This window comes from Bison bison, unplaced genomic scaffold, assembly GCF_000754665.1.
Source record: "Bison bison bison isolate TAMUID 2011002044 unplaced genomic scaffold, Bison_UMD1.0 scf7180017864512, whole genome shotgun sequence".
In the NCBI taxonomy this organism is placed as follows: domain Eukaryota; kingdom Metazoa; phylum Chordata; class Mammalia; order Artiodactyla; family Bovidae; genus Bison; species Bison bison.
This window is the reverse complement of record NW_011495066.1, coordinates 2,641,764-2,657,316: the sequence shown is the minus strand read 5'-3', so window position 1 is coordinate 2,657,316 and position 15,553 is coordinate 2,641,764.

Here is a 15,553-nt window from a genome sequence, read left to right as displayed (position 1 = left end):
TTGAAAAGATCCTGATGCTGGGAAAGACTGAAGGAATTGGAAGGAAGTAAGGGGAAGGAAGGGAGAGGAGGAAGGGGGAGGAAGAGGAAGGAAAGGGAAGGAAGGGGAAGGAATTGGAAGGAAGGAAGGGGAAGGAAGGAAGAGGAAGGAAGGAAGGGGAAGGAAGGAAGAGGAAGGAAGGAAGGGGAAGGAAGGAAGAGGAAGGAAGGGGAAGGAAGGAAGGGGAAGGAAGGGAGAGGAAGGAAGGGGAAGGGAGGAAGAGGAAGGAAGGGGAAGGAAGAGGATGGAAGGGGGAGGAAGGGAGAGGAAGTAAGGGAGAGGGAGGAAGGGGAAGGAAGGAAGAGGAAGGAAGGGGAAGGAAGGAAGAAGAAGGAAGGGGAAGGGAGGAAGAGGAAGGAAGGGGATGGAAGGGGGAGGAAGGAAGGGCATGGAAGGGGGAGGAAGGAACAGGAAGGAATTGGAAGGAAGGAAGGGGAAGGAAAGGGAATGAAGGAAGGGGAAGGAAGGAAGAGGAAGGAAGAGGAAGGAAGGGGAAGGAAGGAAGGGGAAGGGAGGGGAAGGAAGGGGAAGGGAGGGGAAGGAAGGGGAAGGAAGGGGAAGGAAGGAAGAGGAAGGAAGGGGAAGGAAGGAAGGGGGAGGAAGGGGAAGGAAGGAAGAGGAAGGAAGGGGGAGGAAGGAAGGGGAAGGAAGGAAGGGGAAGGAAGAGGAAGGAAGGAGAAGGAAGGAAGGAAGAGTGAAGGAAGGGGAAGGAAGGAAGAGTGAAGGAAGGGGAAGGAAGGAAGAGGGAAGGAAGGGGAAGGAAGGAAGAGGGAAGGAAAGGGAAGGAATTTGAAGGAAGGAAGGGGGAGGAAGGGGAAGGAATTGGAAGGAAGGAAGGGGAAGGAAGGAAGAGGAAGGAAGGGGAAGGAAGGAAGGGGGAGGAAGGGGAAGGAAGGAAGAGGAAGGAAGGGGGAGGAAGGAAGGGGAAGGAAGGAAGGGGAAGGAAGAGGAAGGAAGGAGAAGGAAGGAAGGAAGAGTGAAGGAAGGGGAAGGAAGGAAGAGTGAAGGAAGGGGAAGGAAGGAAGAGGGAAGGAAGGGGAAGGAAGGAAGAGGGAAGGAAAGGGAAGGAATTTGAGGAAGGAAGGGGAAGGAAGGGGATGGATGGGGGAGGAAGGAAGGGCATGGAGGCGGGAGGAAGGAACAGGAAGGAATTGGAAGGAAGGAAGGGGAAGGAAAGGGGATGAAGGAAGGGGAAGGAAGGGAGCAAGGGAGAGAAAGGGCGAAGCCTGGTGTTTTGAATCCTCGATTAAAAGGCCCAGGCATTTCAACAAAGGCACCCTAGTACACACGAGTGCATCTCACACACAGAGAGAGCAGAAGTAACGCTGCAGGGTCCTTCACAGGGAACGCACTTGTATGTCTCTATTATTTCTCTAACTAGGCTACTCTGCTGACAATCCTCCCCTTTTCTGAAACCGAGTTTAAAAATCGGGAGATAGTCAGGATATGACGACCGAAGAGGGAAAAGTTCTAGACTGGTAAAGCAGGGGTGAGCACACTTTCTCTGCAGGAATCTTGGATCCTTGACACCCAAACTGAGTCTGCTACAACTGCTCACGTCTGCTTTGGCTCTAAAACAGCTGCAGACGGTACATAAATGGGTGTTGGGTGTGCTTCAACACAATTAAAAAACAACAGATTGCAGGTGGGGTTGGCCTATAGGCAGGAGTCTGCCGATCCCTGCCTGAGGGCAGTATCAGTGAAAGTCACTCAGTCGTCTCTGACTCTTTGCGACCCCATGGACTACACAGTCCATGAGATTCTCCAGGCCAGAATACTGGAGTGGGTAGCCTTTCCCTTCTCCAGAGGATCTTCCCAAACCAGGGATCGAACCCAGGTCTCCCACATTGCAGGCGAATTCTTTACCAGCTGAGTCACAAGGGAAGCCCAAGAATACTGGAGTGGATAGCCTTTCCCTTCTCCAGCAGACCTTCCCGACCCAGGAATCGAACCAGGGTCTGCTGAATTGCAGGCAGATTCTTCACCCACTGAGCTGTCAGGGAAGCCCAAGGCAATATCACGCTCATTTTATTAAGGTGTGTACTCCAAACTTCTTGTGTGCATGTGCGCAGAGTCACTTCACTTGGGTCTGACTCTTTGCGGACCCCATGGACTGTAGCCCGCCAGGCTCCTCCATCCATGGGATTCTCCAGGCAAGAACACTCCAGTGGGTTGCCATGCCCTCCTCCAGGGGATCTTCCCGACCTGGGGATTGAACCCACGTCTCTTATGTCTCCTGCACTGGCAGATGGGTTGTTTATGTCCCCTGGGAAGACGACCCATATTACATTAAAATAGACAACCTTCTAATATCCTCAGGGTGACTTCAGACAATTAACATATGACAGAAGTGGTCTATTCGAGAAGTAAAACAAGTCTCTGCCTTGTTTCTGGGAATGACCACAGTGGAGGGGGTGCAGTTGGAGTGAGGGGTGTATTTCAGCCCAGGTTCTTGGTCTCTGGGACACACACACACACATACATACACACACACACGTACACCTGCCAGGGGAGCTTTCATGACACTAGCTCAAATGCCATTCTAGGTTAAGATGATGCTCTCAGAACCCAAGTGCAAAGTCTCATGAAACTTTTCAGTTCTTTCATGGATCGCATAAGCATGAAACTGAACACAATAAATCTCATCAGTGTGGGGATGACATCTCTTTTTTTCCCCCTCCCTCGTTAAACACGATTTTTAACAGGTTTCGTTTTTAGACTAGTTTTAGATTTCCAGCCAAAGTGACAGGAAGGTACACAGATTTCCTGTATGCCATTTGCCCCTACACAGGCTCAATTTCCCTCCTTATCTAGGTCCCCCACCAGAGGGTCCATCTGTTACAACTGATGAACCCACACTGAGATTATCACCTGAAGCCCATAGTTTATATCAGGCTGTGGCACCTTCTATGGGTTTTGACAAAAGACATAAACACACCTGAGCCCCCCAGGTGGCGCTCGTTGTAAAGAACCTTCGCCCTTCAATGCAGGAGACGTAAGAGACACAGGTTCGATCCCTGGGCCAGGAAGATCCCCCGGAGAAGGGCATGGCAACCCACTCCAGTATTCTTGCATGGAGAAGCCCATGGACAGGGAGCCTGTTGGGCTACAGTCCATGGGGTCGCAAGGAATCGGGCAGGACTGAACGACTTTCACTCACTCACTCAAGAAAACCGAGGCTTAGCTGACTGACGGGGTCGCAAGAAGTCGGACATGACTGGAGGGACTTAGTACGCACACACGCATAAAGACATGTGTCCAGCACTAAACCACCATCAAGAATACTTCCACTGTCCTAAAAGTTCTCCGTGCTCCAGGGGCTCATCTCAGCACTGAAGATGGTGCTGCAAAGAGTCAGACACAACAGAGTGATTGAACTGAACTAATATTCCGCTGTTTAGATGCAACATTCAAATATTTATCCACTCATGTATAAAAGGACATCATGGTTTCTCCCAAGTTTTGGCAATGATGAATCAAAGCTCTATAAACATACGCGTGCAGGTTTTTTCCTTTGAGTACATTTAAAAAAAAAATGCCATTAAAATGATATAAGTAAGGACTTGCCTGGTGGTCCAGTGGCTAAGTCTCCACGCTCACACTGCAGGGGCCTGGGCTCGATCCCCGGTCAAGGAATTAGATCCAACATATGCAACTAAAGATTCTGGATGATGCAGTGAAGCCGAAAGACCCACACAGTTTTGCACTAAGACCTGAGCAGCCAAATAAATCAACATACTTTTTAAAGAATTATCTAATTAACAGACGTTCAGGGGAAAGCTTTTAAGAGGTTCTCAATTGTGGGCAACTGGGTCCCCGTAGGGTCATCAGTCAATGTCCGGAGATATTCCTCAGTGTCACAACTCAGGGGAGGGTCTCTGGCATGGAAGGGGTAGAGGTCAGACAAGACGTTCCTACGTGAGAAAGGATTCTTGGGCCCCCAACGTAACTAGTGCTGAGGCTGAGAAACTCTGCTGCTGCTGTTCAGCCATTCAGTCGTGTCAGACTCTTTGCAACCCTGTGGACTGTAGCCTGCCAGGCTCCTCTGTCCGTGGGATTCTCCAGGCAAGAATACTGGAGTGGGTTGCCATGCCCTCCTCCAGGGGATCTTCCCCACCCAGGGATCAAACCTGTGTCTCTTACGTCTCCTGCATTGCCAGGCGGGTTCTTTACCACTAGCGCCACCAGGGAAGCCCTGAGAAGCCCTGGTATGAGGATAAAATGCTAACTGTCCCTAGGTCCACTCCGTCTCACCTCGCAGAGACTGCCCCTATTTCCCAGCTCCCCCTACAGTCCTGCAAGTGCCCACCGTGTGGTACTCTTCCTTTTAACACAAACGTGATCTGCTATCATCCCTGAATCTGAGTCATGAGAGGTGCGTGTCACTGGTTTTCATCATGAAAACCTTTCAACAGCAAGGCTGCTCAGTACCTGCCTACATAAAATAACTCGTCGTCCACCTGTTCTCGTAGAAAGTGTACATTTTATCAAGTCCCTCTAGGTCCATGATATGACTTAACCATCACAACAATCCTTTTATTATTCCCACTGTCTAGCTGTAAAAGGCCAAGTTCTAGAGAGTTTAAATGAACAGAACGGTCCAGACTGGTTTCACAGCTAGGAAATGGTCAAATTTGTTTGTTGTTCCTCAGTTGCTCAGTTGTGTCCGATTCTTTGCGACCCCATGGGCTGCAGCACGCCAGGCCTCCCTGTCCATCACCAACTCCCAGAGCTTACTCAAACTCATGTCCATTGAGTTGGTGATGCCTTCCAACCATCTCATCCTCTGTTGCCCCCTCCTCCTCTTGCCCTCAATCTTTCCCAGCATCAGGATATTTTCAAATGAGTTGGCTCTTTGCATCAGGTGGCCAAATTACTGGAGCTTCAGCATCACTCCTTCCAATGAATACTCAGAGATGATTTCCTTTAGGATGGACTGGTTGGATCTCCTTGCAGTCCAAGGGACTCTCAAGAGTCTTCTCCAACACCACAGTTCAAAAGCATCCATTCTTTGGCGCTCAGCTTTATGGTCTAAATCTCACATCCATACATGACTACTGGAAAAATCATAGCTTTGACTAGATGGACCTTTGTTGGCAAAGTGATGTTTTTGCTTTTTAATGTTCTGTCTAGGTTGCTCATAGCTTTTCTTCCAACGAGCAAGCGTTTTTTCATTTCATGGCTGCAGTCACCATCTGCAGTGATTTTGGAGCCCAAGAAAATAAAGTCTGTCACTGTTTCCATTGTTTCTCCATCTATTTGCCATGCAATGATGGGACTGGAAGCCATGACCTTAGTTTTTTGAATGTTGATTTTTAAGCCAGCTTTTCCACTGTCCTCTTTCACTTTCATCAAGGGGCTCTTTAGTTCCCCTTCACTTGCTAACATAAGGGTGGTGTCATCTGCATATCTGAGGTTATTGATATTTCTCCCGGCAATCTTGAGTCCAGCTTGTGCTTCGCCCAGCCCAGCGTTTCTAATGATGTACTCTGCATGTAAGTTAAATATGCAGGGTGACAATTTATAGCCTTGATGTGTTCAACTCTCCCAATTTGGAACCAGTCCGTTGTTTCAAGTTCTGTTCAACTTGTCCGGTTCTTGACCTGCATACAGATTTCTCAGGAGGCAGGTAAGGTGTTCTGGTATTCCGATCACTTTAAGAATTTTCCATAGTTTGTTGTGATCCACACAGTCAAAGGCTTCAGTGTGGTCAATGAAACAAAAGTAGACGTTTTCCTGGAATTATCTTGCTTTTTCTATTATCCAACAGATATTGGCAATTTGATCTCACGCTCCTGAGCTGATCTGAAATGTATTCAGTCATTTGCACTGTGTATATGTGTGTTAGTTGCTTAGTTGTTTCCGACTCTTTGCGACCCCGTGGACTGTAGCTCACCAGGCTCCTCTACCCATGGGATTCTCCAGGCAAGAATACTGGAGTGGGTAGCCATTCCCTTCTCCAGGGAATCTAGACGACTCAGGGATCGAACCGGGGACTCCTGTACCGCAGGCAGATTCTTCACCGCCTGAGTCACCAGGGAAGCCCTCGTTTGCACTTTATCTACAAGCAACTACGCTCTATTCAGTTTTGGATTTTCTGTGATTTTTTTTTTTTTTCCTTCACGGGACCGCCTTCCAGGTTTCCGCAGTTAGCCTTGACATCTAGAAGATGAAAGCCAGAACGGGAGTGAGTCATCCTGGGGCTTTGCATTCCATTCACGTGCGCATCTCTCCCATGGCGTCAAACTCAGATCAACAGCGAATGTCTTATTTATAGCGATGGTTTATTTATAGATGAGCAGGATGACCAAGAGCACCCTTATGCCTCCAAGAAAGCAGCAGCGTGTGCAGCTGGACGAGGAAACCAAGTGCGGGAAAAGGCAGTTCCTTCCTGATTCATGGAATGCAGTTCTTTGGAGATAAAACACACCCTATTGGTCATTAAAATTCTTTGTTTCTGAGCGCGTCTGCCTTCAAGATGTTAACGCTTCTCTTGTTCCATCATTGGTACGGGAGACTTGTGAAATCACAAGCAACCATTATTATTAGTGTCATGACTGGGGACTTGTCTGGGAGTTTAGTGGTTAAGACATGGCACTTTCACAGCAAGGGGCATGAGTCTGAGCCCTAACTGGGGGACTAAGATACTGAATGCCTCGAGGTGAAGCCGAAATACACACAGACATATATATATATATATACGTATGTACACGTGTATTCATATACATACATATATATACACGTACGCACACACTGAAGACTGTAAAATCATAGCTAAATATGTACATCAGGCCTCATTTCATGCAACTACAGCTATTGAATATGAATTTTCCAAACTAGAAAATGAGAGCTGGGAATTCCGTGGTCTCTGTGCTTTCAATGTCAAGGGTCTGGGTTTGATTGCTGGTCACGTAATTAAGATCCCATAAGCCCTTGTGGTGCAGTGAAACAAAAAGAAAAGAAAAATGTCACCCACCATTTTTTTAAAGTCTTTTTTGATTTTGTTACAGTACGGCTTCTGCTTTATGTTTTGGGTTTTTAGGCCTGTGGGGTCTTAAGCGTCCCCGACCAGGGATCGAATCCACACGTCCTATATTGGAAGGCAAAGTCTCAATCACTGGATCTCCAGGGAACTCCCGGCTCACCTTTTTTAGAATTCTGATTCCTCACTGCCCTTTCCTCCTACCTGACGGCTGCTAACCAAAACAGACTTACGTGTGAGCGCCAGTCAGTCAGTCCTCCAAAGCCAGGGACGAACAGGACACGTGGGTTGGTCTGTCTCGGATAAGATGACTAAAACAGTTTGAGAGTTTGTTTCTTCCTAGCTTTCAAGACACAAGTTTGCCTTCAGGTGCAGGGGCTGCAGGAGGCAGTTTCTAGTACGGGCTCCAATATCACTGGGGGTGGCGACTGCAGTCACAAAATTAAAAGACACTTGCTCCTTGGGAGAAAAGCTACGACCAACCCAGACAGTGGATTCAAAAGCAGAGACATCACTTTGTTGACAAAGGTCCGTCTAGTCAAAGCTATGGTTTTTCCAGTAGTCATGTATGGATGTGAGAGTTGGACCATAAAGAAGGCTGAGTGCCAAAGAATGGATGCTTTTGAACTGTGGTGTTGAAGAAGATTCTTGAGAGTCCCTTGGACTGCAAGGAGATCCAACCCGTCCATCCTAAAGGAAATCGGTCCTGAATATTCATAAGAAAAACTGATGCTGAAGCTCGGATACTCTGTCCACCTGATATGAAGAGCCAACTCACTGGAGAACACCCTGATGCTGGCAAAGACTGAAGGCGGGAGGAGAAGGGGACGACAGAGGATGAGATGGACGGATGGCATCACCGACTCAACGGACATGAGTTTGAATAAACTCCAGGAACTGGTGACGGACAGGGAGGCCTGTTATGCTGCACTCCATGGGGTCGCAAACAGTTGGACACGACCGAGCGACTCAACGGACAACAGCAAGTATGCGATTATTTGGAGAAACAAACACTTGAGACAATTCGTTTGAAGCAAGACCAAGAAATCTATCAGTTAAGTAAAGCCTCCTCTTTTAAAGGAATCTGACATAAATTCTGCGAGGCAGAAACCACCTCTGTAAGCTGATGGTGTGAGGTACCAAAAAGATAACACACCTCATGGAAGGAGGAGGCACTGCAGGGCCTGGCATTACAAATGTCAAAAAAGACTTGTGGTTTCCTGTAGTTTCAGAGGGCGACTGACTCTTGAGACAGAAAAAGATGATACACAATTTAACGACAGAAAAAAATAACGCACAATTTAATGAATATCCATGGGTCAACAAGCCCTGCTTGGCGGGTGCTCAGAATTCCCAGATTCATCCCAGGGTGTGATGGTCCCCACTGGCTTTCCAGGGTGGGCTTGGGACGCGGAAGTCACATAAAATAGAGAGAATGTCACCCCGCGTGATCCGGGATCAAAGGTGCACATGTAGGACAGAGCTACAGGACGTGTGCGTCAGGCTCACATCTGCATGGACGTGGTCCCCGCAGTGATTTCCTCATCGCCCTCTGCCATCTCACAGACTTGGGAGAGCCCATCGCTGGGCAGTCAGAACCTGGAAGTCATCCCAGGTGGTCTGCGTTATATATCCCATCTCCCTTCCACTGCACCACTGGCCTATCTTTAGACGCACTTTTCAGGTACTAAAACAATAAAATAAACACACTGGCACACGCTGATTCTTCTAGCCCTGTATATTTGCCTTGAAGGCCAAACTCTTGCCTCTGTCTTGGGTGGCTAGTCTCAATCACGCCATTCTTTACACCCAATCTAAGCTGGCTTCCTTTTCTCCAGATTCCAGCACGCTGTTATTTGCCAGAAATTACACTCAGTGCTCGGAAAGGGTAGTGGTTCCCTTCCGACACAAGCTGGCACGCTCTCGGAGAAGCAGTGTGGTCCTGGTGTGACCTCGGCTAAACCCCAGACTCCTTCGCTCGGGGCTGTGTGTCCCCTGGTGAGGAACTTAGCCTCTCTGGGCCAGTAAAGGAGCACGGCGTGTTTAGCAGTTATGCTGCAGAAATTCACAGATTCAGACACATAAAGCCGGACGCGTAGGCCTGTACAGAACGACAGTTAACTGCAACATGCTAACGGCTGTGGAGTGGTTACTGGAATGATGCTGTGTTCCTTCTGTGCTGTTCATCGTTTGTTTCAATTTTTAAAGCAAAAATGAAAACCAAGATGATTAAATATATTAATATATAAAAATTATAAATAACAATGAATAAATAATAAATGATATAATACACAAATCTATACAAATACATAATATAAATATTAATATATAATTGTATATATTTAACATATAGTTAAATATGTTAATATTAAATATATTAATATATAATTAAATATAATAATATATTTAATCATCTTGGGTTTTATTATATATATACACACAGACACACACACATATATAAACCTAAAAGCCAAGATAAATCTACATTTTCACCAGTGACTCCCACAAAGGAATAAATGTCAGAAGCTTCTTTAACGGGATTAAAACAGTCACGTAAGTGAAAGTATAAGAGAATGATGTTTTTGTTTCCACTGGAACATAATCACAGTTATCTCTGGTTTTTTCTTAAACGGAAACTAACTGCTTGGTTTTCAAACAACTGCACTTTTAAGTGGGCAAATGTGTCTGAGAAAGGAAAAGAACAGGGTCAGAAGAAGGAAGAAGAAAACAATCAGGTTAGATGGAATGTAGATGCTACAATTCTTGACTCTAGCAGTATCTTCATGCTACACCATCAAATGATTTTATCCGCCTAGTACTCTTTTACTGATCCTCTTTTACCAGTCTAGCAAGCAACAGGCTTCGTGCAAACATGATTTCAAGTGTAGTGTTAGCGTGTTAGCCGCTCAGTCGTGTCCAACTCTTTGCGACACCATGGACTGGAGCCCGCCAGGCTCCTCTGTCCATGGGGTTCTCCAGGCAAGGATACTGGAGTGTGTGGCCATTCCTTTCTCCAGGGGATCTTCCTGACCCAGGGATGGAACTTGGGTCTCCTGTATTGCAGGCCGATTCTCCACTGTCTGAGCCACCAGGGCAGCCTAATGATTGCAAACACAGTAAAATGCAAATGCTCTATGTCCTATAAAAATCAAGTATAAAGGAAAACTAGGATTTAAGTGAATATCCTAGTTTAAGCTTAATCTGATTTCCTTCGACCTGTCCAAATTTCCCTGGGGTCCTAAGATCACCCTCATGAATTATGCAATGTGTTAAATCCCTAAGTAAGTATACTGGAGTGTGTAGTATAGCTTCCCAGGTGGCGCTAGCGGTAAAGAACCCACCTGCTGATGAAGGAGACATAAGAGGCGGAAGATCCCTTGGCGGAGGAAGCGACAACCCCCTCCAGTAGTCTTGCCTGGGAAATCCCATGGACGGAGGAGCCAGGTGGGCAACAGTCCGTGGGGTCGCAAAGAGTCAGACATGACTGAAGTGACTTAGCACGTCTGTACTACAGTTTGGAAGGTGTATCAAGATGTTCTGGGGATGCGATTTCTGACAACACAGTAAACAGAACAAAGTGTGACCCCGAAATGGTACTGGGAAGATGCCATTGGTAACAGGGAACTCGTGCTGTGTCAGATTACCTGGTTGTGCAAATAGAACTATTCACAAGTCACACGCCGCCCTAAACACACAGAAAACGTCTCTGCCAAAAAAATGCTGAAACGCCCTGCAGTTTCAAGTATGACATTTACATGGTTTTATAGAAATACCACAGATTAAAAATAAAAGACAGTGTCTTTTGGTAGGAGAGAAACCTTGTTCCTCCAAAGAGTATATGAGAAAACTAAAGTGAACTTTGAGATATCTTTCTCAATTTGGTTCCTCCATTATACAGAAGTTTACTTATTCAAATAAGTGGAGAAGAGACGGCCCCTTACAAAGAAAAGGATGCAGAGTCTGGAAGTGCGAGTAGAAAAGTTAATGTGTCTTAAACGGGTGACTCTCCAACTTGACTGGGGACTTTATACTGTGCTCTCCTGCTGGCAAAGGTCAGTACAGTCAAAGCTATGGCTCTTTAGTACTTACGTACAGATGTGAGAGTCGGACCATAAAGAACACTGAGTGTCTGAGAATTGATGCTTTTGAACTGCGGTGTTGGAGAAGACTCCTGAGACTCACTTGGACTTAAAGGAGATCAAACCAGTCAATGCTAAACTCTGCATATTCATTGGAAGGACTGATGCAGAAGCTGAAACTCCAATCCTTTGGCCACCTGATGTGAAGAACTGACTCACTGGAAAAGACCCTGATGCTGGGAAAGATGGAAGGCGGGAGGAGGGGACGACAGAGGATGAGATGGTTGGATGGCGTCACTGACTCGAGGGACATGAGTTTGAGCAAGCTCTGGGAGTTGGTGATGGACAGGGAGGCCTGGCGTGCTGCAGTCCATGGGGTCGCAAAGAGTCGGATATAACTAATCTGATCAACAACAAATCTCCTACTGAAGGAAGTCTCCTGGGGGCTCCCCCCCTCCCCATAAAGAATAAAAATCTCTATCTGGGACCTTAAGAACTGCAGTCCAGGAGACACAGATACAGGTAAAACCAAAGGAAGCGTTCGGGGAAAAGAAAGAACCAGGGGCTGGTAAAGACAGAATTCACAAGGGTGTTACAGTCGCCCAGTGAGAATTATGAGTGACTCGGATGCAAGTCACAGGTTATTTGTCCTCAGAGAACCATGAGTTATTTTAGGGTTCCCAGGGGCTTTTTTTTGAGACTTAAATGTGAAACAGTGACAGCAAAAGGGTTCAGAACAGTGTGATTAATTAAGGAGACATTTGATGCACCCACTGACACCCCGGAAAAGCCCCTGTACACAGGCCAAGCACTCGACAAGTGTGAATACGCTCAGCTGACTTCTGGGGTCTTAACCTGTTCGATTCGATTAGCGCTTGGTAGATACGTTCTTAAAGGGCCAGAGACTAAATACTCTTCATTCCATGAGCCGCAGAGAGCTACAACCGTGCAATACAGGCATCAGCAGGTTTAGCTGTGTTCCAAGGAAACTTAATTACGTATAATGGAACTGAGAGAATTTTCATGCGTTATAACTTGTCATTCTTCTTGGCTTCATTTTTCAAAAAACACTTGCTTTATTTATTTTTAAATTATTTATTTGGCTGTGACTAGTTGCGGTATGCGAACTCTTAGCAGCATGTGGGATCTAGTCCCCTCAGCAGGACTGAACCAAGGGCCCCTGCATTGGGAGACTGGAGTCTTAGCCGCTGGACCACCAGGGAAGTCCCTGGTTTTTACATTTTTAAGTGGTCCCCCCCCGCAAAAAAAAAATCAAAAAATGGTGGTTCAGTGGTTAAGACTCCATGCTCCCAAGGCAGGGGTCCCAGGTTCAATCCCTGGTCAAGTAAACTAGATCCTACGTACCTCAAGTAATGATTCCCTCTGCTGAAACTGAGACCCAGAGCAGCTAAATGAATGAATGAATAAATAAGTAAGTTTAAGTTCAGTGCAGTCGCTCAGTTGTGTCCGACTCTTTGCGACCCCATGGGCTGCAGCACACCAGGCCTCCCTGTCCATCACCCACTCCCAGAGTTTACCCAAACCCATGTCCATTGAGTCAGTGATGCCATCCAACCATCTCATCCTCTGTCATCTCCTTCTCCTCCCGCCCTCAATCTTTCCCAGCATCAGGGTCTTTTCCAATGAGTCAGTTCTTCGCATCAGGTGGCCAAAGTATTGGACTTTCAGCTTCACCGTCAGTCCTTTCAATGAACACTCAGTACTGATTTCCTTTAGGAAGGACTGGTTGGATCTCCTTGCTGTCCAAGAGACCCTCAACAGTCTTCTCCAACACCATAGTTCAAAAGCATCTGTTCTTTGGTGCTCAGCTTTCTTTATAGTCCAGTTCTCACATCCATACATGACTACTGGAAAAACCATAGCCTTGACTAGATGGACCTTTGCTGGCAAAGTAATGTCTCTGCTTTTTAATATGCTGTCTAGGTAAGTAAGTATTGGGTTGGCAAAAAAAAAAAGAAAATGTAGAAACCATCCTTAGCATATTTAATGTACAAAAGTAGACAAAGGGTTAAATTTCGCCTGCAGGCTAGCTCTGCTAAAGCTGTGTTAGATAAGATGAGGCATGGTTAGATTCCATTGCTATCACAGCTTGCAAAGATTACTGAAAAACGAACCTCAGAAAGCATTATGACAATTCGTCAAAACATTCAACACACAGTTACCATATGATTCAGCAATTCCACTTTTAGGTATAAAACCAAAAGAACAGAAAGCAGGAACCTGAACAGATATTTGCACCCCAATGTTCTAAGTGACAACATTCACAATTGCCAAATAACAGAAACAACCCACATGTCCACTGATGGATGAATGGATTAAAAAAGTGTTGTTTATTCATACAGTGCAATGCTATTCAGCTTAAAAACAGAATGAAATTCTGAGACACCCTACAACATGGGCAAACCTCGAAGACGTCGTTTAGTCGCTAAGTTGTGTCCGACTCTGCGAGACGCCATGGACTGTATCGTAAAGGAAATCAGTCCAGAATACACATTGGAAGGACCGATGCTGAAGCTGAAACTCCAATACTTTGGCCACCTGATGCGAAGAACTGACTTAATGGAAAAGACCCTGACGTTGGCAAAGACTGAAGGCAGGAGGAGAAGGGGACAACAGAGGATGAGATGGTTGGATGGCATCACAAACTCCCGGAGTTGGTGATGGACAGGGAGGCCTGGTGTGCGGCAGTCCATGGGGTCGCAGAGAGCTGGACACGGCTGAGCGACTGAACTGAAGTAATGCACTGCAGCCCACCAGGCTCCAATGTCCACGGAATTTTCCAGTCAAGAGTACTGGGAGTGGGGTGTCATTACCTTGTTCATCTGAAGACACTATGCTAACTGAAATACGTGAGACACAAAAGGAGAAATAATGTATGATCCCACTTATGGGAAGTATCTAGAGTAGTTAAAAATAGAGACAGAAAGTAGAATGGTCTTGCCAGGAGAGGGGCGAATGGAGAGGAGAGTTAAGTTTAAGAGTTTAAATCTGGAAAGGTGGAAAAGTTCTGCAGGTGGATGGTGAATGTACTTAATGGTACACAGCACAGGAATACTGTGTACTTACAAGTGGTTGAAAAGGGGAACTTTTATGTAATGTATATACTTTTCCGTAACAAAAGAGATCTCAAAGGAAATGAACCTTCAGTGCAAATGTACTTCTTCCAAAGACCCAGCGGCTAGTTACAAACTTAGATCAAAATGTTTGTGACAGCTAAAATGTGCATTCGCCAGTCTACTCTGAAGAAAAGTCAAGAATATCTGCTTTTTCCATAAGCCAGAGCCAAATCCTTCACTGTGAAAAGAAGCTGTCCTCGGTTATCTTCCAAGTCACAGATGACATTTTAAGATACTTGCCACTGCAGCGGAGGCATTCCCTAGAAAACAGTCTCAAAATCTGGGTAATTTCTGGAATTTCTGAACGTTGGTCAAACCTAGAAATTCTTAAGCCAGCTTCTGTCCTTGGAGAATTTATCTTCACGGAAGCAGAACGACACATTTTGGCTAATTGAATTTGTATTCATCTTTGTGGTTAGGAAATGCGATTGATGTTCTTGCTAAATCAAGGTTCGTCATAAAAGTCATTCAAAAAAACAAACATACGATGCTGTTACGTGATTCTCAGGACCATACTTGTGGTTGTTAGTAAAAACTCTAGAATCCAGGAAAAAAACAGCAGCTAATCAATCTAGGTGGGCCGTTTCGTCCTACCTAAGATGAAACCTGAAAAGTGAGGGGGAAAATTGGGGGTGGGGGTGGCAGATCTAAGCATAATTCTGGGTGGAAGCTATTTCCCTTATTTAAAAGAAAAGAGTTAATAAGAATAAAATGAGATTAATGCATGTTCTGTCAAAAACTCTCCCGATGGCTGGTTCACTAAACTCTGATCTCCTGCAAACTTGGGGCTTCCCAGGTGGCTCAGTGGTAAAGATCTGCCTGCCAATGCAGGAGACATGGGTTCGATCCCTGGGTTGGGAAGATCCCTGGAGAAGGGAAAGGCTACCCAGTCCAGTATTCTGGCCTGGAGAATTGCATGGACTGTATAGTCCATGGGGTTGCAAGAGTCGGACATGACTCAGTGACTTTCACTTTTTTGCTGAATGAAAATACACAAGGGGTTATCAAATGACTTTGGAAAACTTTCAGGCACCTTAGGTTTCCAAAAGGAATTTTTGTTTTTTAAATTGGCCTCACCTCTTGGCTTGCAGGATCTTAGCTCCCCGAGCAGGTATGGAACTCAGGGCCCAGGGAGTGAGCACGTGTAGTCCCAACCACTGGACTGCCAGAGAATCCCCAAAGGCCTGTTTCTGTCATTTGGTTTTCTCCCAGTGCGTGCATGCTAAGGCGCTTCAGTTGTGTCCGACTCTGTGCGACCCCATGAACTGTAAGCCCACCAGGCTTCTCTGTCCCTGGGATTCTCCAGGCAAGAATAC